Source organism: Humulus lupulus, chromosome 4 (assembly GCF_963169125.1).
Source record: "Humulus lupulus chromosome 4, drHumLupu1.1, whole genome shotgun sequence".
NCBI classification, from domain to species: Eukaryota; Viridiplantae; Streptophyta; class Magnoliopsida; order Rosales; family Cannabaceae; genus Humulus; species Humulus lupulus.
In genome coordinates this window covers 3,456,744-3,484,704 of record NC_084796.1, presented here as the reverse complement: position 1 = coordinate 3,484,704, position 27,961 = coordinate 3,456,744, and positions in this window count along the sequence as shown.

The window sequence follows — 27,961 nt, the reverse complement described above, 5'->3', positions numbered from 1 at the left end:
ATGCGTGATCATCGACTTTAGAGTCGGTCCCTGACTAGTCAGTGTCATAAACATGTAATCAGCATTCATTAGCATTTAATATGCAATCCACATCCACATATATCAACCAACATGCTTCAATAACAAACCATGCATGTCATATACCTGTACAGGGTGCAACTGTATCCATACACTATTTTCTTACCTCTGGTTAGAATTATTATATGAACAACCCCTGAGAACGATCAACCTTTAAATTCCTTGACGGTCACCTGGTCATAACCAAAATATAGGATTCATCAATAAAAATGATAACTGAGGGTTCCCAAACCAAGATCTAACCTCCGGGACATCAAACACAACTCAACTAGGTACTAGGTTCAACCCTGAGGCCTAAGGTTTGAATCCCCAAGCTAAAAACATGTTTTTGGCTAAATTTGCCCTAATGGGCCACGGCTCACCAGAGCCATTCCGCGGCTCACCCTCCTGATAGAGCCATTTTCACCTTTTAAGCCAACATAGGCTGCGGCACACCATAGACAGGCCGCGGCTCATTTCGCAAACCAGCCAAGAAACCAGCATGCACCAGCCAACTCTCCCCTGCGTTTTCCCTTGGAACTAACCCTTCAAACCAACTCCAAACCCCTTCCAAACACCCATTTAAACCTCTAAACAACACCCATAGCTTACCCTCATCAAATCCCAATCAAATCAACACAAAAACCCCCTTTGATTCTCACTTCCCACATCAAAAACCATGAATTGAAAACTAAAACGAAAACAGAGCAACACCTGAAACCAAAGGCTAAAACTCACCTTGAAACCGGTTTTGAACCTCCCTTACAAGCTAAATTAAGCCACCAACCCAGCCTTAAAGTTTCCTAGCTTGAAACCACACCTAGAGCTCAAAACCTCAAAGAAGGTAATGGAGGAAGTTGTGTACGGGAAGGGAAGAGGAAATATCTCTGTTTTGTTCTGTTTGAGTCTACCACCTTCTACAGCCACTTTAATCACATATATCCACCCCTAAAATGACCAAATTACCCTTGAGCCTTCTAAGCTTCTCAAACTATTTTAGGGGCAGAATTGGTACTTCTCGCTTAACCCAATAATCATAATTATCGCTTCCCAATTCCCGCTAATCTCAATATCCTCAAACACCAATAATTCATATTCTGTTACCCTAAAATCCCCAGTAACGCTATAGCCATTTATATCACCCCGAGACTTACCCCGAGCCCCGAGCTCAAACCTATTATGACCAAACCGATAAATCATGTTTAAAGATCGTCTCATGTCGAAATACTCGAACCAATCCACATTATAATGTGGTCTCACAATATATCTTAGGTACGCAAACAAATATTCAATTATACCCTCAACTGGCCAAATTACCAAAACACCCCTGTAAACAAATGTGGACTCACATGCGTGCGTTTAACAACATATTATAATATAATTCTCATAAACATGCATAAACATATTTAATGGCATAATTAAACAGTTATGGCCCTCCCGGCCTACTAATCCAGCCATTAACTATAATAGGGAATCCGGGGCATTACAATTGTGGACTTGCAATCATCAGGGTCTGAAGCCTAATCAGCATCACTAAAGGCTTCAAGTTGAAAATGCAAGGACCTTTGCATATGTATTCCATGATCAAGTGTTCTAGCAAGATATCTCAATATCCTTTTGATAGAAATCTAGTGAAAAGAAAGAGGATTGTGCAGAAATTGAGCTACCTTGTTTACATAGTAAGCAATCTCAGGCCATGTGACCGTGTTAAATTGTCGAGCACCAACAATGGACCTATACAAAGTGGCATCTTGGACAGGATCACTTCCATAGTTGGAGAGTTTCAAACCAGCATTCATTGGAGTAGTAATCGGCTTAGCACCTTGCATTTTAGCTCTAAAAATAAGATCTTGGAGATACTTCCTTTGGGACAAGTGAAAACCATTAGTTGTGGCAGTCACGTGAATACCCAGAAAATAGTTGATTTGGCCCAAATCCTTTAGAGCAAAAGAGGAGTTCATATCAGAAATAAGTTGAGATATGAAGATGTTAGAGTTGCCCATTATCAAAATATCATCAACATAAATAAGAAAATAGGGCCAATGGGTGGATGTAGCACAAACAAAAAGGGAAGAGTCAGCCTTAGTAGATACAAAATCATAGCTAAACAGTGCAATATAGAGCTTTTCAATCTGTTGACCACATTTTTGGCCAACGATGCGTAGACGTCAAAAGCGATAAAAACCTTCAAGAGAAATAAACAACACAGACAATTTTTATAGTGGTTCAGCCCCAATGTGTTGGTAATAGCCTAATCCACTTAGAGTTGTGATTATAGATCTACACTCAAGATCAGATGAACCTGAGTCAACTGAGTTTCTTCAGTGAAGATTACAAGAATACAAGATTTCTCTCAAATACAAGTACTCTCTCTCTCTCTCTCTCTAGAAAATTAGAATTCGAATCAAAAGTTCCCAAAAGTCCCCTTTATGATGCCATAAGCCTTGTATTTATAGGCTCAGGATAGTACAGATGATGTTCCTCATAATTGGGATATTCTGTTATTCTCATTATATTTAATTTACAATAATATTCAAAATATAACAATATACTATATTCATGGGATAAACTGAGAGATTCCCGCGCAAGCCAAGACTGATTCTTGTTGAAGTCGTTTATGGGATCTCTTGCATAACCCTGCTCTATCTAGTCGATCCATATCACATTCAGGCTAGTCAGCCAAACCTTCACTGGACGGACATGCACCTGATTGGGCAGACATGCACTTGGCTGGGCAGACATGCACTTCGATGGCCGCTCCTCCACAGCCTTAACTTCGGAGGTTGATGCTGCATCCAACTCATGACAAAGGGTACGAGCATACCTCTCCCTTGCCTTGTTGCTGTCCCCAGCCAGATGTGGACCTCCACATATGGTGTCTAGAGTGAAGTCCACAGGTGTAACGCCCTACATCCTTAGAGCCGTTACTAAGTGAGTTTTAAGACAAAACAGTGCAATGAACTCGCTAACCGAGGTTTTGAAACAAAAGTGTGACTAATAAAAAGTTAAGGCTGTACTCTTTGAAAATGCGTTGACTCAATAAAAACTTCTAGTATTTAAACAATTGGGATCCCAAAATAAGGTTTGAAAACTATTTACATCATGAAATAAGTTTACAGTTGATCGGTTACAAAATCATAGATTATTACAGCCATTTTCGAATAAACCCCCAACCAAAGCAGTCGGGCAGGCCAAACATGTACGCATCGCTTCACGCTCTCCGTACTCATGGTTGGTTGACTCAATCATTGCCCTTACCTGCAACACAGAGCACCCGTGAGCCGAAGCCCAGCAAGAAAACTCATGCAGAACATAACATATGCAACGTATACAGTTTATCATAACAGATAATCCACAATTAAACAAGTCAATCATTAGACTAAGCAAACACGGCCATGCCGCCCCAGAGCCTTACCGAAGCCTGGGGTATCGGTTCTCACCGCGAGGATAACTCATGTATCCCTTGGGTCCCACCCTGAATATAGCATCCCATGTGCTAGGTGTTACTTTCGGCCCACGGCCGCCCCGGCTTACGCCGTACCCGGCCCACGGCCGCCCCGGCTTACGCCGTACTCGGCCCTTGCCGCTCATTTCATCATAATCACACATATAGTACATTCAAAATAATCATTCACTCACATCATGATTCATTTAAGGTTTAAACATTTGCACATAATACAATCTGGGGCCATGCCCTAACCTCGGGTGTTATAGTTTTCTTACCTGCACACCGAGCCTCCTGATGCACTTAAGCCACGAGCACGGTCCTCAAGCACGAGCCTCACCAACAACCTAGTCACAACACACAAGAAACATCCCTCAATACTAATCAACCCAAAACCACTTCCCGGGACCAATCCCGCACTCTCGGGACTTCTAAAACCTTAAAACAACACCCCGGAGTCATCCCCCGAACCCCCGGAGCAAAGGCCTAAAATTGCCTAAAAATGATGCCCTGAAATTTGCCTTGTGCCGCGGCACCACATCCTTGTGCCGCGGCACCCACCAGCCAGAGGCTCCCTTGCCGCGGCACGAAAAACTTGTGTCGCGGCACGCCTTCGCAGACCCAGAATTCTGGGTTTTCTCCTGCGTTTTCTCCGAGCTAAAACCTTCCCAATTCATACTAAACCAATACCCAAACCCCAAAATCATTTTCAAACATCAAATAGACTATATAACAACCCATAACTCAAGGTTCAAGCTCAAAACATCAATACACCCAAGATTCACACCCATTGATTCCTATTTTCAGCAACTCATCCCAAAACTCAAACAACTAACTCAAGCTCTAGATTTTACAATTCAAAACAGAAATCAAAACTTAGGTATGTATAAATCTCTTACCTCCAATGGAGAATCCACACAAGGCTTGCTTGACCCCTTCCTAGACTCCCACTTCTCCTTCTCTTCTTCTTCTTCTTCTTCTTCCTCATGCCCTAGCTTTTCCCTCTCATTTCTCTTCTCTTCAAACTCTATCAAGACTAAACATAAATAAGCCCCAAACCGTACACCCCATATACACAGCCCAAATTTGTCTATTAACCTTGCCAAATGACCACTTTACCCTTACTTACCTATCTTTTCCTACTTAAACCTCAAGGGCACTTAAGTCCTTTCATTTCTATTTCATTTCTACCATTTTCTCTCTAAAAGTTGTTACTCTCAGCAGTAACTAATGGTTACCCAGGTTACTAAATCTCCAATAACCATTACCCGCTAAATCTCAACTTAACCATAAAATTCCCGAGGTACCCCTAGGCTCCTCCCGAGCCGGGTACAGAAATCCCGTTGCAACTCTTGAGTTAACTAGCTCTCTAGGACCGTCTCGGCACGTGCATCACAATAATACAACCACACCCACGTGGTACAATTCACAGAATACAATTATCACATATCAATACCGTTATGCCAATCATGGCCAAAATTACATTTACGCCCTTCTAACACGATCCGGGCCTACATGCATACTAGTATACATAGTCATGCATCTCAGATAAACAAATAGTCAAATAACATGCTTTAAATCATAACCATGCATTTAATTCATAAAATCACACATAAATCCCAACCTGCCCTCCTGGCACACTAATCAAGGTCCTTAAGCCTTATTAGCGAATTTGGGTCGTTACAACTATCCCCTCCTCATAAAAATTTCGTCCTCGAAATTTATCCAACATATCAGTCAATAAACCCGCAGCTCTTGGCCATAACTTCCAAGGTCCACCGCCTTTACTTTACTTTTCAACAACAGTCTTACAGGAGTAACAATCTTGCCTCACAAGATCTTGTCTCACGGCCATACTCTCGATAGCCTTTCGCTACACCGCAACCCTGCCGAAGCCCAGGGTCTGCCTAGGTTACAATGACCAATTCATTGTCTTATTCCTGATTCCAGAGATTCTCAAACGTCATCACCTCTACTAGGTGGGATCAGCTTGTAGGCCCCGCTGGCCTAACACTTAATACAACTTCAGAATTTTAGGCTGAATTAAGAGTCAGAACTCTCCCTTCGTCCTCTGAACACCTTACCAATCCTCGTTTGTTATTACGCAGAGACGCAGCTCTTTCCTTCCGGAACTTTATTTCCTCATAAATTAGCAATTTACCAACTCTTTAATCTTTCAAAATAGGCAGACACTCCTGCCTTAAGAAGTTTCAACGACTTCTTTGGCTTTCACTCTGAACTAAAGCCAAACTGTAGCATTCACTATCCTTCACCTCTTACCAAGCCCTATGTCGCGTTACATTAATCAAGACACCAGCAATTGCCACCACGACTAATCCATCAGGGATTACACTTCCCTTAATACCTCAAGTATTCGCCTACTCAGCGCTCAACTCGATAAGACATTTGATAACTTTCAGACTGCCAATCACTTGCAATCAACTGATAATTCCAGGTTCCCACTCTGTTCTTTTTGTCCTCTAAATCCATTCCAACAATTTAAAATACTCTTGGGTCTCAATTCCGTATCATCGACGTTTTACCCTGCTACCAGTTCCCCTGAACCAACTACATCAACTCAAACCACCGAGTTAAAAATTTTTCATGTCCAATCACTTTACTCAAGGTCCAAAGTGGTCTATTCCCGTGATACACTACCACATCACCTAACCCCTCAGGGTCCAAAGGAAAACACAAGATTCCGTCACCCGCTCGACCCTCCCGGTACGACGTACCCTAGGAGGTGGAATGATGTCCATACAGAACCCTCATTCAAAACCAAATCCTATCTGGATCCTTCACTCGATCCTGGTATCCTACTTGTACCACCATGACAGGGTCCTTCCCTGTTTCAACTCAAGCCAACACTTTGAATTCCATAGCTCAGTGACACCCACCAGCTAATCATTGCCTACTAACATTATGCCAATCTCAGACGTTGCCTTGTCTATTCTATTACAATTTATGGCGTTATCCTTTGACTTATACATGCCTCACAGCTAGGAGTTCCGCCTCCAATTACATCGCCCTTCTTTCAATCAAGGATTTCAAACACTGATCATCCGTCTGTTACTTTTCACCGCACTGAGTCTCAATGATAACCTTTCTTACTAATACTCAAGACTTAAGTTCCTTATGCCATACACAACGGTCGACTTAATGTTCCAAGTGCATCAACCATGATCCATTCTGTCGCCTCCCGCAAGGTTTAATCCATCCTCGCATCAATTTAATCCTGGGCGTGCCCAACCCGTGATGCACTCCCACATTTTCATAACCTTACCATAGATCAGGTCCTTTATGAAATCACTCTTTACTTAACCAAAACACACGCAAATTCCATCATCGTCCGTAACCAATCAAATCTTACCTTGTCTTCTGAATTTCTTTCTGATTTGACACCACTCAGTCCATCTAACCTCAAACTTTACTGTTCTTCTCATCTCTGATGTAGAAATCTTCGGAGGTGCTTATGCAGTAGATGACGCGCTTACCAGTCTTGTTATGCCTTCAATTCTTTGGATGTTCTTCATTAGCTTCCTTGCGGCTTCAGATCAAATCTCCTCATACCTGTCCTTTCTTCTTGTAGCTCTATTCTGAATACTCTTGACGACTCCCAAACTAACACTCCGTAGAACCTTACCTGAGACACCGCCTTCTGGGTACTAACGTCTTCAGCCTAATAATCAGTTGCTCACCATTTCCGTCTGGGAGTAATCCACATGCACTGCTCGTGAGCTTGAAGGGGACTCGTCCATACCGTTCACGCATTCTCCGCCTAAAGAATTTACCTGTGCTGCTGCAGCTTGAACAGTTCCAGAATCCTTGTTACCAATTTCTCACACCCTACCCGGTGCCACCTAATCAATTCACGAAAAGTCTTTATCCTTGGTTTCCAACTGGTAAAATCCAGGTCCTAGATCAACTTATCGTCCCATCTTGTATCCAACATTAAACTTTTGTTCTAACCCGACGATGCCAACAATCCCCGCAGTATAGCACACTGGCTATACCAGGCTCAGATTCCTTCGATTGCTTCAATAGACTTTCTGTCGGCCAAAACCGTCTTTTACAACATTCCTTATACCGATCCTTATCTGTAGTCTGACCTTGAAGTATCCCCTAAATCTTTCTTTACATACCCACGTAATTTTTCCACTGATCAGCTCTGTCTCCTTTACGTACTCCAGATGATATCCTCAACAATTCATCTGCCAGAGTTTCTAATTCCTTCTCAATAAGTATTACTGTCCTCGGCCTCTCAAATGGCACCTTTGAGGCAACCTCTCTATGTCCATCTCCCTCTCGGAACATTCCCAACACCGAGCCCTTCCAGTTCGTTACATGTCCAAAGCATAAGCTCGTCAGTTAAATGCTCATCCTTGAGGACTCAGCCTCGAACCTCGAATGTATCGATGCATTCCAGTTCTCCGTTTCCCGCACCATGGGAAATCCATCCTAACATCTCGAGTCATTCTACGTAGAAGTCATGCCCTCACCTGGCCTCCTCTCAGGTGGCATCCTCTTCCTCATGTATACCAATAACCTCCCTGGTTCCTATCGCCATCTTGACAACCACCTTAGTAACCAAACTTCTTTCAAAGCTCAAATTAGGTGCCCAAGCACTGTCTGGGGTCCTTTCCCCTCAAAAGTGAGAATCCGACCTCACTGCGTTCTATCACCACAAGTACCATCTTATCAATCAGACTTTTCCCCCTTTCTGGCAAACTAGAAGCCATAGAACTATCCGGGGTCCCTTTAACTTGATTATCACAAATCTATCCTTACTAATTCCATCAAAGGAAGCACCGCCCTTGCGGCTCTATCACTCATGCTCTAAACATCAACCATCAGTTCCTCGAACAACATGGCCCTCTCCGCCATCCACATGCAGACGATAAACTCATACCTCAGAGCAGCCCAAATACCTTAGACTATTCCCGATCTTAAATCCTTAAATGGGTCGTCATCAATTCCGGATACATCCATCAGTATAACTTTCCGAAATGAATTACCCAGATCACCAAACCCATTGATTTACACTGTTGTTACCCCCAACAGTCCAAGCCAAACTTATAAGCCCACCAATCTCCATGGTGCAAATCATGTCTTTAAAATCTCTTCTAACCTTTCATCATATAGGTCCTTCCAAACCCATTAAGCCAGTACCTCAGCCCGAGTACCAAATCCGGGTACCTCTCTGCCTCAACATTAACACGACCCTCTAATCAGGATCCCTCATCCCCTTAACCAAGGGTGGAATTAACTCTGCTCGTCTATTGATAAATCCCTTGCCAACTCGAGCTCTCCTCAAAACCCGAGGATAACACCCCTTAAACCTCTCATGTAATACCTTTATCTGTCCATACCTCACAGTAAACCAACACTGGTAACCTTACTGTTAACACATCGGAATCAGCTAGTTTCCCCAAAGGAATCCACTGTTCTTCTATCCCATCTCAACTAACAAACTCCACAGCTAGCTCACACACTAGTGATCCTCTGCTGCTACTTTCAGGGGTAACTGGAGATCTCAATTCCAACTTATATCTAAAACCCCCTTTCAACACAATATCACGTCCACAAAACCCTTCTAGGAACCAACAACTCAAGTTCATCCGTCCAAACCGACCAAACTCCTGAACTCAGAGGTTCATACTCTGAACCAACTCACAACTAAATCCAAATATCCACAGGTATAATGCACACACAAGCATATACTAGGTCAAATCCACAATGATATACGTTTAGCTACCAGATTCAATCGTTACTAAGTAAATCCATACTTATCATGCTTCAAACAAGCCAATATACAAATATAACTAATGAATTAAATCCAGAAAATTAACCACATACACTCAATATGCGAACCATTATGCCAATATTCATCCACATACATAATAGTATTATTCAGCATGCATCAATCCCAACATGCAATAGTCAAGGGCCAGGCCCTATCAGTATCTCATGCATATGTCATTTCATTCCCCATGCTCCATATAAATAAGCAGGCAAACAGGCATTCAAACATATATTTAGACATGTCCATCACTCATACCAACCAACCCTGAGTCGAGCTTGTCACTGACAGCGAGCGTACATGTTCGGTCGATCTCCAGAACCAATAAACCTTGGCTCGCTCTGATACCAAGTTGTAACGCCCTACATCCTTAGAGCCGTTACTAAGTGAGTTTTAAGACAAAACAGTGCAATGAACTCGCTAACCGAGGTTTTGAAACAAAAGTGTGACTAATAAAAAGTTAAGGCTGTACTCTTTGAAAATGCGTTGACTCAATAAAAACTTCTAGTATTTAAACAATTGGGATCCCAAAATAAGGTTTGAAAACTATTTACATCATGAAATAAGTTTACAGTTGATCGGTTACAAAATCATAGATTATTACAGCCATTTTCGAATAAACCCCCAACCAAAGCAGTCGGGCAGGCCAAACATGTACGCATCGCTTCACGCTCTCCGTACTCATGGTTGGTTGACTCAATCATTGCCCTTACCTGCAACACAGAGCACCCGTGAGCCGAAGCCCAGCAAGAAAACTCATGCAGAACATAACATATGCAACGTATACAGTTTATCATAACAGATAATCCACAATTAAACAAGTCAATCATTAGACTAAGCAAACACGGCCATGCCGCCCCAGAGCCTTACCGAAGCCTGGGGTATCGGTTCTCACCGCGAGGATAACTCATGTATCCCTTGGGTCCCACCCTGAATATAGCATCCCATGTGCTAGGTGTTACTTTCGGCCCACGGCCGCCCCGGCTTACGCCGTACCCGGCCCACGGCCGCCCCGGCTTACGCCGTACTCGGCCCTTGCCGCTCATTTCATCATAATCACACATATAGTACATTCAAAATAATCATTCACTCACATCATGATTCATTTAAGGTTTAAACATTTGCACATAATACAATCTGGGGCCATGCCCTAACCTCGGGTGTTATAGTTTTCTTACCTGCACACCGAGCCTCCTGATGCACTTAAGCCACGAGCACGGTCCTCAAGCACGAGCCTCACCAACAACCTAGTCACAACACACAAGAAACATCCCTCAATACTAATCAACCCAAAACCACTTCCCGGGACCAATCCCGCACTCTCGGGACTTCTAAAACCTTAAAACAACACCCCGGAGTCATCCCCCGAACCCCCGGAGCAAAGGCCTAAAATTGCCTAAAAATGATGCCCTGAAATTTGCCTTGTGCCGCGGCACCACATCCTTGTGCCGCGGCACCCACCAGCCAGAGGCTCCCTTGCCGCGGCACGAAAAACTTGTGTCGCGGCACGCCTTCGCAGACCCAGAATTCTGGGTTTTCTCCTGCGTTTTCTCCGAGCTAAAACCTTCCCAATTCATACTAAACCAATACCCAAACCCCAAAATCATTTTCAAACATCAAATAGACTATATAACAACCCATAACTCAAGGTTCAAGCTCAAAACATCAATACACCCAAGATTCACACCCATTGATTCCTATTTTCAGCAACTCATCCCAAAACTCAAACAACTAACTCAAGCTCTAGATTTTACAATTCAAAACAGAAATCAAAACTTAGGTATGTATAAATCTCTTACCTCCAATGGAGAATCCACACAAGGCTTGCTTGACCCCTTCCTAGACTCCCACTTCTCCTTCTCTTCTTCTTCTTCTTCTTCTTCCTCATGCCCTAGCTTTTCCCTCTCATTTCTCTTCTCTTCAAACTCTATCAAGACTAAACATAAATAAGCCCCAAACCGTACACCCCATATACACAGCCCAAATTTGTCTATTAACCTTGCCAAATGACCACTTTACCCTTACTTACCTATCTTTTCCTACTTAAACCTCAAGGGCACTTAAGTCCTTTCATTTCTATTTCATTTCTACCATTTTCTCTCTAAAAGTTGTTACTCTCAGCAGTAACTAATGGTTACCCAGGTTACTAAATCTCCAATAACCATTACCCGCTAAATCTCAACTTAACCATAAAATTCCCGAGGTACCCCTAGGCTCCTCCCGAGCCGGGTACAGAAATCCCGTTGCAACTCTTGAGTTAACTAGCTCTCTAGGACCGTCTCGGCACGTGCATCACAATAATACAACCACACCCACGTGGTACAATTCACAGAATACAATTATCACATATCAATACCGTTATGCCAATCATGGCCAAAATTACATTTACGCCCTTCTAACACGATCCGGGCCTACATGCATACTAGTATACATAGTCATGCATCTCAGATAAACAAATAGTCAAATAACATGCTTTAAATCATAACCATGCATTTAATTCATAAAATCACACATAAATCCCAACCTGCCCTCCTGGCACACTAATCAAGGTCCTTAAGCCTTATTAGCGAATTTGGGTCGTTACAACAGGCTCAGGTTGCAAAGGTGGGGATCGTTGCCGCTTGAACCCAGGATTGTTGTTACTTCCCCCTCCTTGGGTCTTCTCTGCTCGATACTTTTTTAATTTCCCCGACCGGAGGAGAAACTCTATTTCATCCTTGAGATGATTGCACTCATTCATGTCGTGACCATAGTCCCCATGGAAAAGACAGAAATTGTTCATATCTCTCTTACTCATCTCCTTCTTGATTGGTGGGGGGTTTTCGGTAGGGGACCTCCTGATGACTTGCCAAATATATCTCCACTCAGCTCGCCGAAAGAGTGGTGTAATTGGTGAATCGAGGTTCATACTTAGTTGGCTTGTCGTTTGACCTCGACTTAGCCTTCTTTTCATTGTGGCGGCCAGACCCGTTATTCCCACGTTTCTTACCACCATTTTGATCATTTTCACCATTCTTAGGAGGATCAGTCAATCCGCTCGGATTGTTCAGGCCCTTCTCTCCTTTCTCAATTGCATCATCCAATTTCATTTACTTGTCCGCCTGGTCAAGAAATTGTTGTAACGTTGAAATTGGATTGCGATGAATGCTATCCCACAAAGGACTTCGATAGATTATCCCAGAAGAAATTTCCACCATCTTCCCCTCATCTCCAACTGCAGTAGCTCGATTTGCTTCTCTCATGAACCTTTGCATGTAGTTCTTGAGAGACTCGTCCTTCCCTTGTTTAATATCGACCAAGTGATTGGCGTAAACTGGAGGGGTCCGAGCAGCACTAAATTGCCTGCAAAACTCCTTTCTAAAACTTTCCCAATAAGTGATAGAGTTAGGCTTAAACTTCCAATACCACTCCTGGGCAGTGTCAGACAATGTAGTAGGAAAGACTCTGCACCGATAGTCATCACTCACTCCGATCAGCTCCATCTGATTTTTGAATTTCCCCACATGCCTTATCAGATCTGCCTTTTCTGTATAAACTGGCAGTACCGGTGCTTTATACTTTGCTGGTGACTGGGCTGCTCTAATTCGAGCGCAGAACGGGCTGCCACTCCTGTGGTCTACTAGATCAATCGCAGAGGGTCGTTTCGACAGACCTTGAACTGTTGCTATCAGAGCATCAAGCTGGGCTTGGATGCTTGGGGCCACTGCTTGGGACTCCGCCTCGGGACCGCCTGGTTAGGCGTTCCTACCCGGCATACCATCATCAATTATTTATACTTGACTGGTAGGTTAGTTCGGATCTTGCCCTTCGACTGGGACGGTCCTTCTCTTATCATCAATGACGTCTCTTAGATCCTTCTGAGTGGTATGCTTTCCTAACCGATCGAACACCGTACTCTGAGTTTTTTCAGAAGGCTTGCCATGCGGAACATGCTCCTTGCCACTGCACTGGTTGGGAAGCAGTGGTGGCCTTCCTGTCTGCGCTGGGCGGTCTTTTCCTCCTCGATGGTTGTTATCATTCTTCTCCTTCGACTGGTCAGTGTGATGACTATCGACTTCATCACGACCATGCCCATCTTTGAAGTGAGAAGTTTCTTTACCTCGAGCAGCTTTATTTTGCTCCTGCTCAGGTGGAGTTTTCTTGCTACCTGATTTTTGTCTTCCGGATCTAGAAGTCCCTGATCAGTGGATCCTTGAGGGGGTTCTGGAGTTCCCCCTTTGAGTTGAGGCAGTGCCCGACCGGACCCCATCTTCTTCCCGACCAGGTGGGTTACTACCACTCCTGTCTAGCCCTCGAGAATGGGGTCTATCAGTGTTCTTACGACCAGCTTCTGTGGTCCTTGCTCCTGGGGTGGCTGCTCCTCGTGTTGCAGCTTGGGCATTGGCCCTGGTCAACTGTGTAGCTGCCTCCAGAGCGAGTGCAACCTCGTGATGTTGCCTATCGGCCTCCTCCTACTGTCGCCAGATCTCCTCACTCCTGGCGTCCATTTCCCATCTTTGCTGCTCGAATGCAGCCTTCTGCCTAGTCATTTCTTCAGCAAACGCCTCCTGTCTGGCGTTGAATTGTGCCATTTCCTCCTGGAAGGCCCCCATGGCTTCCTAGAGCTCTTCAACTTCTGGAGCCACGTCCTCGAGCACGACTCTAGGCTCAATCTCACGGTCTTGAGGGCCAGGACCTTATGATCTGGCAGGCTCTTTAGAGTAGCCTGTCTTCTTGGAAGCCGCATTGGTGTTCTTAGGCGCCATAATACTTCAGGAATCGTCTGTCTTTCTCTTCAGGCTCTCAATGAAAGCACCAAAATGTTGACCGCGTTTTTGGTCAATGACACGTAGACGTCAAAAACGATAAAATCCTTCAAGAGAAATAAACGACACAGGTGATTTTTATAGTGGTTAGCCCCAATGTGTTGGTAATAGCCTAATCCACTTAGAGTTGTAATTATAGATCTACACTCAAGACCAGATGAACCTGAGTCAACTGAGTTTCTTTAGTGTAGATTACAAGAATACAAGAATTCTCTCAAATACAAGTACTCTCTCTCTCTCTCTCTAGAAAATTAGAATTCGAATCAAAAGTTCCCAAAAGTCCCCTTTATGATGCCATAAGCCTTGTATTTATAGGCTCGGGATCGTACAGATGATGTCCCTCATAATCGGGATATTATGTTATTCTCATTATATTTAATTTACAAAAATATTCAAAATATAACAATATACTATATTCGTGGGATAAACTGAGAGATTCCCGCGCAAGCCAAGACCGATTCTTGTTGAAGCCGTTTCTGGGATCTCTTGCGTAGCCCTGCTCTGTCTAGTCGATCCATATCACATTTAGGCTGGTCAGCCAAACCTTCACTGGACGGACATGCACCTGACTGGGCAGACCTGCACTTGGCTGGGCATACATGCACTTGCCTGGTCAGACATGCACTTGGCTAGGCATACATGCACTGGGATGGTCGGACATGGTCATGACCGATCGGCCAAGGCCATGCCTGGTCGGTCAAGGTCAAGCCTGGGCAGGTAAACATGTGACTGGTCGGACAAGGTCATGCCTGGGCAGACAAACATGTGACTGGTCGGACAAGGTCATGCCCGGTCGGTCATGACACTTGACTGGCCAGTTAACATTCTTCGCTGGTCTATCGGGGCACTCCTAAGCCAGATCACCCAACCATTCCTTGCCATTTGTCATTTCTATTGCACGTCATCGTTTTCAAATTTTGGGGATAACACAATCCAAGCATGTGGTGCTTGTTTGAGACGATATAGTGCTTTGTGTAATCGACAAACTCTATGTGGATGTAGTTTATCTTCAAACCCTGGTGGTTGTGTCATATAGACTTCCTCTTGCAAATCCCCATGGAGGAAAGCATTATTTACATTGAGTTGACGAATACACCATCCTTTAGAAAGAGCAATAGTCAACACAGTTTGAAATGTAACCGGCTTGAAAACTGGACTAAAGGTTTCATTATAGTCAAAACCTTGTTGTTGATGGAACCCTTTAGTAACAAGATGAGCCTTGTACTTGTGTATGGTACCATCGGGATGCTATTTCACTTTGTACAATCATTTGTACCCTTTTAGAGTTCTTCCAGGAGGTAAATCTACCAAAGACCAACTAGATTTATTTTGTAAAGCATGAAACTCATCTATCCTAGCCTTATGCCAATGAGTTACCTGTTGTTATCCCCAAAATTTCAGTTCGATGACGTGGCAATCAGAAGTGACAAGTGGCAGTGCATGGTCAGTAAATGGCACATTAATAGTCAATAAATGTGTTGGCTCTTCGGAGTTGTGATAAAGTGATCTGACTGATCTGATAGAATTTATGTCCGACCGATGAAGATTTTTGACTGACCAGTCACGTGTCATGTTAGACCAGAGATGTGCCATGTTAGACCAGAGATGTGCCATGTTAGACCAGAGATGTGTCATGACCGACCAGTGAGGTACTTGACCGACCAGTCACAAACTTGTCTGCCCAGGAATGACCTTGATTGCCCAGCCAAGTCCATGTCCTACCAGCCAAGTGCGTGTCCTACCAGCCAAGTGCGTGTCCTACCAGTCAAGAGCATAACTGTCCAGTAGAGGTATGGGCGACCAGAAGGTGATAGTCATCAACCAGGTAGAACAGACTACGTCGAGATTCCCAGAAACGGCTTCAACAAGAATCGGTCTTGGCATACGCGGGAATCTCTCATTCTTCCCACAAATTGGGTGTTTTGTTACATTTTGAATATTTTTGTAATTTAAATATAATGAAATATCCTGATTCTAGAGGATAGCAGATGTATGATCCTAAGCATATAAATATATGGCTTATGGGATTAGAAAAGGAATTTTTGGGAAATTTTGAGCTTTGATATGAATTTCTAGTGAGAGAGAGATTTTCCTTGAGAGAACTCTTGTATTATGAGAATTTTACACTGAAGAAACTCAGTTGACGCAGGTTCATCTGATCTTGAGTGTAAATATATAATCGTATCTCTAAGTGGATTAGGCTATTACCAACATATTGGGGCTGAACCACTATAAAAATTGCGTGTTTTATTTACTTTTTGTTCAAAATTGTCTATGTCGTTTAATTTCTCTTGAAGGCTTTAAAGTTTTTGACGTTCTCACGTCGTTGGCTAAAAACGCAGTCAACACCTGCATAGCATCTTTAAGACTCCTTGGTTCAGCTGCAACAATGTATACTTTGGGCTTGTGAATCCCAGCTTTAGCTCTAGTAACCATTTGGTGCGTATTTGTACCTACAACAACATTAGTGGCATTCACAGTAGGATTGTTAGTTGAAACAAGATTAGACATTAAAGGATGTTGGGAAACATCATTAACATGTTGTGGTGAGGATATAGACACATGTATAGGTGGGTCAGCTTGGGGCGTGGGAGGGTATAGATGATATAGAAGCTACTGGAGATGAAGGAGTAGATTGAGTTGGTAAAGAGGAAGAGGAAGTGGTTGTAATGCCCCAAAATCCCTAATGATGTTTAGTTGTTGGATTAGAAGGCCGGGAGGGCCATAATTGATTTATTATGCCATTAAATGATTATGTGCCTGTTTATGTGAATTATATTATTATATGATGATAAATGCATGCATGTGGGTCCACATTTCATTATAAGGGCATTTTGGTAATTTGACCCATTGAGGGCATAATTGTATATTTTCATGCATGTTGGTGAATTATGGATGATGCCACATTATTATAATGTGGATTTGTTCGAACTATTCAGCATGAGACGATCTTTGAGTGCAAGTTAGCAGTTTGGTCATAATGGGGTTAATTTCGGGGCTCAGGGTGAGTCTCGGGGTAATTTGGTGATTAGTGCATTACCGGGAATTAAAGGGTAATGGTATATGATTTATTAACATTTGAGAAAATTGGGAATAACGAGAATTGGATGGCGTTAGTTATTGTACGCCCTGATTATCCACGGGCTATTAGCGAGCTTAGATATGGCCTAATTATATCAGCCACGTGGATACCGCATGGCCGGAGCTGGTGTCGTCAGGTCCTACCTCTTTAGCTCGAGGTAGCCAAAGGCTTATCAAGATTATTTAAGGGCCGAGTCAAGAAAATAAAGACCGCAGGTCAAGAAGGCGTCCAGCTCGAGGCACGAGCTGGAGTTGGAAGCTATGTCCCTTTATAAAGTCAACCACGCAATGTAAACGTGCATATATCAGACATCACATGTCTGATATATCCCTGAATTCTCGGAGACGCCACATGAACGTGCGTGTTCAGGCACCCACGACTGGGTTGGGCCGTGCGGCCCATTATCTCCCTTACCTATTGATTAGACCACACTTCGTTTGTCAGGTTTTAGGAATTAATCATGAATGTCACAGAAGTGACATGATGGGTCAGAAGGTCACGGGATGACCCCCCTTACCAACTCCCAGGTGCCCTCTCCTATAAATATGGAGACCCTGGGAGTTGCAAGGGGTTGGATTCGATTGTATAACAAAATACCCTGTAAAGAATACCAGAAATATAACAATAATATTGGCTGGTGGAGTAGAAGGATTTTAACCTTTGAACCACCTAAAAACGTGTTTGTGTCATCAGTCCATTTTAAGATCATTCATCTGTTTCGGTTCATTATCCAACACTAATCCATTTCTCTTATTTTCTTAATTACCTATTGGCGAAGAACCGCATCAACAGATTGGTGCTTTCATTGAGAGCTTGTTAGATTGGTGCTATCGCAAATATCCAACTATGGTGACCACTTGATCAAGACACGGTAACGAGGCGAAACAACATGATGGGCAGGAGGCTCATCATGCCGCCATCTCCGGTGAGCAAAACCTCTAAGTTCAGCAGCGGCCGGGCAAGCAGCCAATAGGCCAGGATGACACGGGAAGTTCGGCACCTCGGCCACCTAATCCGAACCCGGACTTTTACACAGCGGTAGAGATGGAGAATGCTCAGCTGAGGAGTCAGCTGGCGAAAGCTAGTCAGCAGATTAAGGAGGTGTTGGCCCGACTACCCCCTCTTACAACCGATGCTAACGTCGGAAAGAGGCAAGGCGAGACTCATAAGTCGCGCTGGGGTAATCGGTTCAGGCCTAGCCGCTCGGCCAGACCTCCGACACCCAACTCTACTCCCTCATCGCACTGCCAAGAGGCAAACTTCGAAGAAATACCCAGGGCCGAACAACAGTATAGCCGCTCGGTCCGAACTTCAACTCCTAACTCACAACCAGCCTCGAGCGCGCCTAGGAGGGCTCGAGGGAATTCTAGAAGGAGATCTGGGGAGGGCTCACAGCGACAGCCCATCCCGGCCAGCCGTCCTGCGCCTCGTCTAGATCGCCAGGCGCAAGGCCCCCACCTAACTTGATCCGCCCTGACGGAACCAGGATTGCATCCTCGGTCAGACATCCTCCTTAACCGATAAGATATCCGTCTCCTCCTCAGCCTATCCGAGATATTCCAGCCTATCCGGGTTTCATTGTCAACACTAGGGGAATCGAGGCGAACCTTGATAAGATCAGGTCATTGCTAGAGCTTCCCTCGCCCAGGTCACGTAAGGACGTTCAAGGCCTGACAGGAAGGGTGGCAACCCTTAATCGGTTTATTTCAAATTCCACCGACAAGTGCCTGCCATTCTACAACCTGCTCCGAGGAAATAAGAAGTTCGAATGGACAGAGGAGTGTGAGAGTGCTTTCCTCGACCTGAAGGCACATCTGGCCGAGCCACCCGTATTGTCCAAACCAAAGGCAGGAGAGCCTCTTTTCCTTTACCTAGCTGTCACAAAAGATGCAGCTAGTGTCGTATTGGTCCGAGAAGAAGACCGGGTTCAGAAACCGGTCTACTACATCAGCAAGAGACTTCTCGGAGCCAAATCCCGATACCCGTTGATGGAAAAGTTGGCGTTCTATCTTATCACGGCCTCCCGGAAGCTTAGGCCGTATTTCCAGTCCTACTCAATACACGTCATGATCGATCAACCTTTAAGGCAGGTTTTGCAAAAACCTGAAGCATCGGGACGCCTGTTGAAATGGGCTATCGAGCTTAGTCAGTTCGAGATTTTGTACACCCCACGAACTGTTATAAAGAGTCAGGCCCTGGCCGATTTTGTGGCAGAGTGCACAAGATTCAGGGAGGATCATGTGGAAGGGTCGCCCCAAGTCACCTCGACCCAGGCGTCATGGAAGATATTCGTGGATGGCTCATCTAATGAGAAGGGCTCTGGGGTCGGAATCATTTTGATATCCCCAGAAAGGCATAGATTCCACTCGGCACTGAGATTCGGATTCAAGGCCTCCAACAACGAGGCTGAATACGAAGCTTTGCTGGCCGGGCTAAGGATAGCCCAGGAGCTGAGGGCCAGCTCCGTTCAGTGCTTCAGCGATTCCCAGCTCGTGGTAAACCAGGTGCTAGGTGAGAATCAAGCATGGGGAGCCAAAATGGCTGCTTACCTGGCCAAGGTAAAAGTCGAACTGTCCGCGTTTGAACGAGGTTCAATCGAGCAAATACTTCGAGAGCAGAACGCTAACGCAGACGCCCTCGCCAATCTCGCTACCTTCGGGGAGACGGAGGCTTTGGGGTTAGTATCGGTAGAGTTCCTGGAGAAACCAAGCATAGAAGAGGTCAGAGCGGAGGTCGAGATGATTTACGCTAGACCGACCTGGATGACCCCCATCCTCGAGTATCTCACCAAAGGAAAGTTACCCGAAGGGTGTAATGACGCACAGCGGGTACTGTATCAGGCTCCAAGGTACACGATAGTAGATGGGGTGTTGTACCGACGTGGGCATTCCCTACCTCTCCTACGATGTGTTCTGCCAGGCGAAGCAAAGGCCATCCTGCAGGAAGTGCACGAGGGTTTTTGCGGGGATCACACTGGGGGGCAAAGCTTGGCCCTAAAAGTCTTAAGGCAAGGGTATTACTGGCCCACTCTATCAAAGGACTCGATCTCATACATCAAGAAATGTGACAAGTGCCAGTGATTCACCACAGTTGCCCAAGCTCCCCTAGTCAAGCTGAAGATGATCTCGTCCCCGTGGCCATTTGCGGTCTGGGGAATCGACTTGGTTGGCGCCCTCCCTACTGGAAAGGGCAGGGTCTGCTACGCTGTGGTGGCCATCGACTACTTCACGAAGTGGGCTGAGGCAGAACCTTTGGCAATAATAACTTCCAAGAAAGTCCTCGAATTCGTGGTCAAGAGCATTATTTGCCGATTCGGGCTGCCCAAGAAAATCGTATCCGACAATGGGACTCAGTTCGACAGCGACTTCTTCACCAAATTTTGCAAAAGGTACGAAATTGTGAAAAGCTTCTCATCCGTGGCCTATCCCCAGGCAAATGGCCAGGTCGAGGCTGTCAATAAGACACTAAAGGCGAGCCTTAAGAAGAGACTAGACGAAGCCAAGGGGGTCTGGCCAGAACAGCTCCCCCAGGTTCTGTGGGCATACCGGACCTTGCATCGGACTCCTACGGGTCATGCTCCTTTCTCTCTCACTTTTGGGAGTGAAGCAGTCCTCCTTGTCGAGATTAAGATATCTTCACATAGAGTCCAGGCGTATGACCAGGACCGCAACCACGAACTACTTTGCGCGTCCCTCGACCTGATTGATGAAAGACGAGAAGATTCACAGCTCCAGCTCGCGCATTACCAACAAAAAATCACTCGTTATTTCAACTCAAAGGTAAAAAAATGCGCCTTTAGCATTGGCGACCTGGTCCTCAGGAGAATCTTCTTAGCTGGTAAGGATCCCAAAGATGGAGTATTGGGACCGAACTGGGAAGGGCCATATCAAATCACCGAGGTCATTAAGGAAGGAACTTACAGATTAACTCGGCTCAATGGGGAAGCAGTCCCACGAACTTGGAACGCTATTCATTTGAAGAAATATTATCAGTAGCACCCTTGTAAGGCTTAAAGGCCACTTTTTTTTTTTTTAAGCAATGAGAATTAAATCTTTGTTTATTATTGTGTATATTTGTGGGTGTAATCTCAAGTAACCACGAAAGATCCTTTCCTAGTTACTTGGGGGGCATATGGTGCCTGGACATAACCAGGTCGCCTTAAAGGCTTAGAAGTTGATTCAAATTGATTGATCATTATTTTTCTTTAAAAAACAAGAGATATTGATAAAGGATTAAAGCGAACTAAGTCCTATCTTGGATATAACCAGGTCATAAAACTTAGAAGTTGATTCAAATTGATTGATCATTGTTTTTCTTAAAAAACACGAGATATTGATAAAGGATTAACGCGAACTAAGTCCTATCCTGGATATAACCAGGTCATAAAACTTAGAAGTTGATTCAAATTGATTGATCGATGTTTTTCATAAAAAGCAGGAGATATTGATAAAAATTAACACGAACTAAGTTTTCAAACTAACATCCTGGACATAACCAGGTCCTAAAACTTAGAAGTTAATTCAAATTGATTGATCGTTGTTTTTCTTAAAAAGCATGAGATATCAATAAGAGGTTAACGCAGACTAAGTTTTTAATGCAATGTCCGGAGTGCAACCGGGACTTATCTTAGAAGTTGGGTCAAGATTGGTTAGCATGTTTTTTCTAAGAAAAGTATAAAAGCATCAATCATGGCACCAACTAAAAGAAAAACCTCGAGGTGGAAAAAAGAAAAGTGTATAGAAGCAGAAATGGATAAAGCCAATTGTCTCGAGGTGGAAAAACCTCATACAAAAGTTACAAAAAATAATAATAATAAGTGTTCGAAAAAGAAATGCCCTAGGCTCCACCGGGATGCTCCATTGAGGTCGCCGTCTCACCCTCCTGTTCGGCCGCTGTGGAGGTCTCCCCGGTCTCAGAGGGCGCCTCTTACTGAAGACGAGCTCTAAACCCCTCCAGGAGGGGCTCCCAGACATCCGACCCTAGAAAGGAGAAGTCGCCATCCGGGTTGAAAACCCAGCAGTGGTATAGCATGTCCTCCATGGCGGAGCTAGAAGCTGCCTTCTCCGTTGCCAAGGCGGCCTTGGCCTCGGCGGCCTTGGTTTTCACAGAGTCTAGCGCGGCCCGGGCAGCCTTGGCCTCCTCGAGTTCGGCCGTTACAGCTTCTAGCGCGGCCTTGGTAGCCTCAACCTCTTGCAGCTTGGGATGGGACGCATCTAGCTCGGCCCACGCGGCCGCCAAGGCATCCTTAGCCTCCTGTTCCTGCTTTTGGGTAGTCTTCAAGGCGGCCAAGGTAGTCTACTGGGCGGCCAAAATAGCCTGGTGCTCACCCCTCATGTCCTCGAGCTGAGCCTTGGACCTGGATATGCTCCGGTGAAGAGCCAAGGCACCCTACAATGCAAAGAGGCAATTGCCTCAGAAAAAAAATAGAAAGAACGTGCGATGCATGATAACCAAAAATTACAATATGTAAAGCCAGCTTACCGTTAGAGCCATTCCCAGTGAAGACTCCATCACGCTCTCCGGGCTCTTTGTTTCGATCGCCCGCAGGTCCCTTTCGGTGGCGCCGTAGTAGTGGTCGACGGTGTAGGTCGTCGTCTCGTACACTGTCCCCCGAAAGACGTCAGGAATTTTATCCAAGGCCTGGGGGTCCACCGGAATGCGCACCTCGGGGGCTGTAGTTGCCAAAATCCCGAGCTCCGCCCCCGTATCCCGAACAAAGGCAGGAGCTCGTGGAGGGGGCGGGGGCATCTTCTCCACTACGGCAGGAGGTGGAGGTACCTTGGCCTGGGCAGCTGGGGTCTGGTCTTTCCCCTTTGCAGGGGACTTGGATGGGGTCCCAGCGACTTTCTTCGCCACCCGGAGCTTCTTCATTTTGGGCCCAGAGGCCCCAGCCTAAAAGTTCCCTCTGGTGAACATAGCTCGCAGGTCTTTGTTCCCGGGCTGAGACATTTCCTCTGGCAAAACAATAACAACATTAGTATACAAATAAGCATTTATGCAAGAACAAAAATAAGGGGGAAAAAGCGGAACTCAAGTATATATATTGAAAGGGATCCTACCCCCCGAGCTAGAAGAGGAATCTATGGTCACGACCATCGGCCCCAGAGCTCCTGCGGGGGAATCTAAGACAATGACTTCGCGAGCTGGAACAGGTTCGGGGTCCAAATCTGGTTCGGGACTAGACTCTTCTACATACTGCCTAAGACCCGAAGTTACGGTACCCTCCCGAAGAGAGGGCCACGACCGGAGGTTAGTCCCATACTCCTCAAAGAGGGCCGACCTAAAGGCTAAGGTGTTGTCTACGACTACAGTACCCCTAGGGCGGCTACTGTCGTAATCCAGCACGAGCCGGTCGACACACTAGAGTAGGGTTACGTCGAGGTCTGGGTCGTTTCGATGGCGTTGGACGGGCTGGTTGGGAATAAACCTAGCTAACCGAGGATCGGCGGTGGCCCTATCTAAGCCCCTGAACATGTAAAAAATTACCTTGCCCAGAGGGACCTGCGGCTGCTCCGGACCGGATCCTCTCCTTGTCCGTTCTTTGGGCGACCTCCAGCACCCGCTTCCTCCTCATCCTTACGAGGGACACCTCGTCCTCCTCGTCCTCGTCCTCTCCTTCCCCCGCAGCCTCCTCCTCGGGGATGGGCCTCATCTCGCGAGCTGGGGGAAGCCCCTGGGGTCTCCTCAGGGCCAAAGTCTGGAGAGATCAGTTTGCACACCAACATCGTCTCGTCTGTCACGAGCTGGCGATAGTCCTTTTCACTGGGGGGAAAACCCGCCAGTGTCTCGTACTGACTCCTTAGGATCACAGACTTGTCTGTCCTCGCGAAAATGGCTGCAGAATTGTTCTAAGTCAGAAACTGATAAAGGGGGGCTAATCAATACTTAACTTACGAGTTAAGAGTAAAAGGTACTTACGAGGACGGTTGAAGTAATGAAGTTCGCAGTTGTGAAACCCCTTGGACATACAGAACTGGTCTTTGAAGTCATTGGGGTGGCTGGGCAGCTTGATGACCGCAGCCGTGTTTGGGAAGCGGGTCAGGTAGTAGAACTCGTCGCCTCGCCCCCGCTGCTCCGAGCTGGCCTTGAGGCAGAAAAAATATAAGATGTCCGACGGAGTGGGGACCTCCCATTCCTGTTTCAGGAATAGATATCTCAACCCCGCCAACAAACGGTAAGAGTTGGGGGGGAGCTGGAAAGGAGCCAACTTCACGTAGTTGAGGAAGTCGGCGAAGTATTGGTCCAGCGGGAGGAAGGCCCCAGCCTTGAAGTGCTCTTCACTCCAAGCCGCGTATTCCTCGTCGAGTGGCGCGCAGCTCCGCTCACCTTCTAGGGTTGGTCGGGCGATCAGGGCGCCCCTCCCCAGCTCGATGTTGTGTGAGAGGAATATTTTATTCACTCTCCCTTGGTCGGTGATCTTCGAGACAATCCTCTCGGCCTCGAAAAAAGCATCGGGCGCCACCTCGAGCTCCTGCTCCACGGCTGGCCCAAAGATGGGGATTGGGGAGTCTGTCATCACCTCTTTTCCTTTGGATTATTGGGAGGACGAGCTGCCTGCGTTCTTCTTAGGAGCGTTCTTCTTGGGTCTCATCTGGTTGCCTAGCAAACAAAAGAAGTAATTTTAGAAAAGGCGACCTAAACATAAGAAAGAATCTGAAGAGAAGTGTCTCCTTTGCACGGGTTGAGGTAAGCTTAGCCTGTGGAGAGTGAGACCACGCGGTTCTATGAACACGCGCCTGTGCTCCCAACAGATCCCCGATTACTCGGAATTCGTGTGTCAGGAGGGTCAGGATCAAAGTTTTCCTTGGACGGAAAGTTTAAGTAAGCAAGAAGTGCAAAACCGCCTGTGTAGCGTGTCCCCTAAGCTACCCGGTTTTGCACCCAAAATGCTGGATATTTCAAACAAGCATACCAAAAAAAATCCTACCTAGAAAATTTCCCCAGAAAACGCACCCTATGAACCATGCTCCTAAATGGTTTACTTCTTCAATCGATGCCCTAAAATAAAAACCTACACCCTCCATACTCACAAAAAACAACAGAATATTGCATGCAGCTACAGTAACTATTTACCTAGGCTACAGTGAAAAGAAAATTTAAAGCATGCACAGTCAGAAAACTTACGAAATGTTTTGCTATGGGGGAGATGAAGGGGTCGTCTGGGTTGGGGCCTCGATGGGATGACTGGTACCAAAAACTCAAAGGAGCCCTTGCACCTGACTTTCTGGAATGCTGGTAACGGTAACCGGAAGAAAAAGAGGGTTTTTTGAGGGTGAGAAGAGAGAAGAAGATGGGAAATTTAGAAAATTTTCAAATAAACGGGTGGCCCATGCGTAAGGTGGCCACCCCTTTTATATACGTGAAAGGCCACGTGAGGAGGGCCGTTGGATTGCCCTGATGTGGGATCCAAGGCTCTCCACTCGAAAGGCGAAACGACGGCTGAGTATAGGTTAGGCCATTTAATGCGGTTCTCGGAAGACGTACCATCACCAACCACAATGCTCCACGTATTCGACGCCTGCGTAATAGGTGGAATATGGAGAGTCCATGGAGAAGCCTAAAAGCCCCCACTTTGGCACCAGATGATGTCGTGTGCCACGAGCAGAGGCTTGGGGGGAAAATGTACGCCTTGATTATCCACGGGTTATTAGCGAGCTCAGATATGGCCTAATTATATCAGCCACGTGGATACCGCATGGCCGGAGCTGCTGTCATCAGGTCCTACCTCTTTAGCTCGAGGTAGCCAAAGGTTTATCAAGATTATTTAAGAGCCAAGTCAGGAAAATAAAGACCGCAGGTCAAGAAGGCGTCCAGCTCGAGGCACGAGCTGGAGTTGGACGCTATGACCCTTTATAAAGTCAACCACGCAATGTAAATGTGTATATATCAGACATTACGTGTCTGATATATCCTTGAATTCTCAGACACGCCGCATGAATGTGCGTGTTCAGGCACCCACGACTGAGTTGGGCCGTGCGGCCCATTATCCCCCTTACCTATTTATTAGACCACACTTCATTTGTCAGGTTTTAGGAATTTATCATGAATGTCACAGAAGTGACATGATGGGTCAGAAGGTCACGGGATAACCCCTCTTACCAACTCCCAGGTGCCCTCTCCTATAAATATGGAGACCCTGGGAGTTGCAAGGGGTTGGATTCTGTAACGCCCTGGCTACCCCAGAACAGTTACGGTGAACAGTGAACTGGAAATTTGACCCGCTACCCGAGTCCTTTGGTTAAAAACGTGATCTAAGTGTTAATATCAGGTTAAGGTGAAAAACCAGTAAAAGAAAGGATGCATTTCATTAAGTAAATAAACTGCTCATGAGCCTTTCAAAACATTTACAAGTTGTTCTTAATACAAAAGGGTTGCTACTGTTTCAAATTTACAAACCCTGCCGGCCTAAGCGGCAAAAATAGGATAAACTCCTAGTCCCTCTGAGAATTCCCTGACCGTGGTGGTCAAGCAGCCCAATATGTACACAAAATCGCCCAAGCTCTCCACTCAGGGTTGGTGAAACTTCTCTTTCCCTTTACCTGCACCACATAGCACCCATGAGCCAAGGCCCAGCAAGAAAACATAATAAAGCATGATATAATATCAACAATGATTATAATAACGATTCAGGACTATCAGTCCATAACAGATAGGTGACAATAGCCAAAAGTCACAATAATGAGCACAACTCCCTCTAGCCATGTGACTATAGGGTCACCAGGGCTTAACTGATAATTGGTTCTTTCATAAGTTTGATCAGGACAGGTGCATGGTGATTAATCACCAACATAACCTTCATCTCGACTATAGAGTCGTAACTATGGACAGCGTCCCCTAGCCACGTGACAAACAGTCATCGGGGTCATATACCCTGGCTATAAACATCTGGTCTTAGACCAGGCAAGCGCTTATAAGTTCTTCGACCTTAGGGTCGGTCCCGCATTAATGCCATGGAGCTATTCAATACGTGATCATCAACTTTAGAGTCGGTCCCTGACTAGTCAGTGCCATAAACAGATAATCAGCGTTCACTAGCATTTAATATGCATTCCAAGTCCACATATATCAACCAACATGTTTTAATAACAAACCATGCATGTCATATACATATACAGGGTGAACCTGTATCCATACACTGTTTTCTTACCTCTAGTTCAAGTAAAAGTTATTATATGAACGACCCCTGAGAACAATCAACCTTTAAATTCCTTGACGGTCACCTGGTCATAACCAAATTATAGGATTCATTAATAAAATGATAACTGAGGGTTCCCAAACCAAATCCCAGCCCCCGAGACATCAAATACTACCCAACCGGGTACTAGGTCCAACCCCGAGGCCTAAGGTTTGAATCCCCAAGCTAAAAACCACATTTTGGCAAAATTGGCCTTAAGGGCCGCGGCCCTCCCTTACAGCGCCGCGGCGCCCAGCCCAGACCAGCAACCGACCTCAAACGAACCCAGTTTTTCCCCTGTGTTCTTTCCTCTCAAACTAGTCCCTCAAACCATCTCTAAACCTCCTCCAAACATATAATTAAACCCCCAAATAACACCCTTAGCTCACCCTCATCAAATCCCAACCAAAACAACACAAAAACTCCCTTTGATTCTCACTTCCCACATCAAATTCAAGAACTAAAAAATAAAAGAGAAAACAGAGCATACATGGAAACTAGTGGCTAAAAGCTTACCTCAAGTTCAAGTTATGGTGCTCTTCAACAGTGGAACACTCTCCCAAAGTACCAAGGCCTAGCTCCCAAGCTCAAATCCTCA